A 3,462-nucleotide genomic window follows, 5' to 3' on the forward strand; every position below is an offset into this window, starting at 1 on the left:
GATGTCAATGTAAAATAGCATGAATCTGGCTCTGGATCTCAACTTTTTTCTATGCATAATTAAGTGTATTTAAAATGATTTAAAATAAATTATGAGTCATACCTCAGCCTTTCTTAACCAGTGAGATGAAATGTGATGTGTCAAAATTGAGTTAAATCCATATTCTCCGTGGATGTGCTTTTGACTTGCACATAAGGAAAAGCAGGCAGGCAAAAGTGAGGCAGTTTCACACACTGTATTGACATTCAACAACGAGAAGGTCAGAGTAGGGAGTTGATGTCAATATGTTCATCCCGTACTGCAATAAAGCTGTCCCAGCAACTGCAATCCCAGCTGCCATTTTCCCTCCTTTGGGTGAGAAATGAGCCATTCAGACCCTCAGCTCTTTAGCTATGAAAACACCATGCTTTAAGAAAGATTTGGTTTTCAATATCAATATAATCTAGGTTTCAGGTTTGGAAGATGAAATTTCCACACCAGATACGGCTTTATTTGACAAAAACAGTAAGAGATGACAGCTGAGATTTCTGCCACGTGAAAATTACCGAATAATTGCATGGCAGGTGTCATCATTCTGAATATCATAAAGTGAGTTTAGCACTCCATTTTGCTTTCCAGTATTTTACTGGGGATGCTTTTCTTAGGGTTATCACTAGCAGTTTTAAATGCTGGGAAAAATGTAAAAACACAGTAAACATAAACAACAATGGAAAAGGTGACACTTCAGGATAACATTGCCCTATGTATGTTCCATTTTCTCTCAGGAAAACTACCCTAGAATGGGCAAAATCCTTCAAAAACAGGAGCCCACAATGACCTCAACTCCTACAGGCCGACATGTTTTAATTATGCCAGACCCACTAAGTGTCAATTTTTAAAAAGTCGGGTTTGGAAAAAATGAGAGAATTTAAAAAATTAACTATTTCACAGTTGGTTCCTATCTCTCCTCAGTATTACCCAATTTATATTTTATGTTGGCTTTCCATTCATTCCCCAAGCTCTTTCACAGAGCGGCCTGCCAGAGGCCGTTAGCACACACCCTTCACAAATGGAGAAGCAGCGGCATTCAGATTCACCAGGAGCTGGACTGGCATTTGCACTCAGTTCACTTGGTGGCTGGCAAGCTTCTCTGCACTTTGAGTCGTGGTCACTTCCCTTCAGAATAGAATGTGGGGAACAACCTAAAGGGATTGTGATAAAAAAAGATTGTCTTTGATGTTGGGTGGGATATGCAAATCTGAATGAGAATAGGGTGCCTCAGTACTGTCAGAGTGTGCTGTGTTTTATTTGGGAAACGAGACAAAATCTTCCCATGATCAGCCATTCCATGTGACATCCCAACCCACACTCCGCTACTGACATTTTATCTCCCACTGAACAGCCTGGCTGTTGTAACATTTTCAGGATTCTTAATTTATGTCTTGCAGGATCCAAAATCAGATGGCAGGAACTTTAAGAAAATAACCAGTGTTGACAGGCACCTTATAAAAGAAGCTGGTACACCTTAGTGCTGCTAAAAGTTCCAGAATATTCTTTAGTTTCTTCTTCCAAAATATGTCCAGAAGTCAGTGGGATGGAGACAGTAGCTGTCTGAAATCATTTAATTTCTCTTTTCAATCTAAACTCTACGAAAGACTTTTCTTTCACTCAGTATTTGCTAGCGCCTGGGACTCAAGAAGGCTAATGTCAATGGATCATTTTCTTTTGAGGTAGTCAAACTTTTTGTCTGTAGAAAAATCTTCCTGAATCTATTCAGTATCAAAACATGGGGTGGGCCTGGCACGGTGGCTCACGCCTGTAATCCCAGCACTGGGAGTCTGAGTTCGGCAGATCACTTGAGCCCAGGGAGTTTGAGACCAGCCTGGGAAACATGGTGAAACCCCAGCTTTACTAAAAATACAAAAAATTAGCCAGGCATGGTGGCACGCACCTGTGGTTCCAGCTACCCGGGAGACTGAGGTAGGAGAATCACCTGAGCCTGGTAAGTCAAAGCTGCAATGAGCTGAGATCACAACCCTCCACTCCAGCCTGGATGACAGAGTGAGACCCTCTTTCAAAATAAAAATAAATAAATAGGAAATCACTAGTCCCAAACCACTTATCCTTGGAGAAATATGGTCATAAACCCAAATCGCATGTTCTTTCCATTATATCACAATGCTGCTTTGTAAAAGTGGCAACTTTGGGCTGGCTTACATGAATCCGCTGAAACCTTTACAACGTATTGGCAGTGCTGCATACTTGGGGCTCTTGAACTTAGGCCTGCAACCAGGATGCTGGTGTACACCCTCACCTGGAGTGCTCAGCTTTGATCCTCCTTTTTTCAGAATGGCTTCTTATCTATTTATTTGTAACATAGTGCTTAACAGTAGGAAGTCTTGAGCCAAATGCCTAGCTTTGCCACTTACCCCTGACCTAAGCAAGTTACTTAGCTTCTTCAGGAGTCATTTTCCTGTATTGTAAATGGAGATGAGAATAGCACTTACTTTATAGGATTGTTGTGAAGATTAAATGAGTTGAGGAAAATGCTCTATATAGGTTGTTAGTATCATCCATTAATTTGTAACATGATTTCATAAATGCATCTAGAATATGCCTGTGTAAACCTATGGTTAGATGATGAAGCTAAGAAAAGCCTTGGTCCATCCCTGGAGAGTAAGAAACTAGTATACTCCTTTTACACGGTACCTTGCACACAGCACAGACTTAACAGACATATTTAAATTGAACTGAAGCGAATACTACTAGAATTAAAAGTGGTAGTTCCAGATCTTTCAGGCTCAAGGTCCAGATTTTACAAGTGTTTCTGAGCACCCTCCCCCATTTATCGCAAAGAGCGGAGGCCAGGAAAAGGATGAATAACCAATGACCTTAAAACCCAGGTGAGAGTAAAAACCAGTTCTGATAAACTGTGTGACATTTACATCCTGGTACCTGAGCTTTAGGTCACTCTGCATGTGTAATTCCTCTGCACAAAGCCCAGGAGGCTACTTTTATATAATTGGGGCAAATCTCCCAACAGCCCTTGATACTAAACAGCCTTCAGCAGGTGCTTTCAAATTTTCTTATTTGCTTCAACTCCCAGGTTGCCAGGGGAAGCTTGGCGTCAGGTCTATACTCCTGGGCAGACTGAGTAACAGCAGGATACTTCAAGAGGTGCTCTAGGTCGGAAGGAAATAAATGAGACTACGATCAAGTAAAGTTTGGTAAAGGAAGAGACGCCTTCACCCCGACGACCAGGCGGTGGCTCCGCAGCACAGACTCTCTCCGCTGGTAGAGTTCCCACCCGGCCTCGATGTAGTCCCGCCCCTACCCAGACCACGCCCACCAATCACCGCCCTCTCCCTCCCAGGCCCCGCCTAGAGCCGGCCCCTCCTAGAGCCGGCCCCTCCTAGAGCATGCCCCCCACCTGACTCCGACACTGCCGGGCTTAGTCCGCCGGGCTTAGTCCGCGAGGCGCTT

The sequence above is a fragment of the Trachypithecus francoisi genome, unplaced genomic scaffold (assembly GCF_009764315.1).
Source record: "Trachypithecus francoisi isolate TF-2019V2 unplaced genomic scaffold, Tfra_2.0 Lachesis_group17, whole genome shotgun sequence".
In the NCBI taxonomy this organism is placed as follows: Eukaryota; Metazoa; Chordata; class Mammalia; order Primates; family Cercopithecidae; genus Trachypithecus; species Trachypithecus francoisi.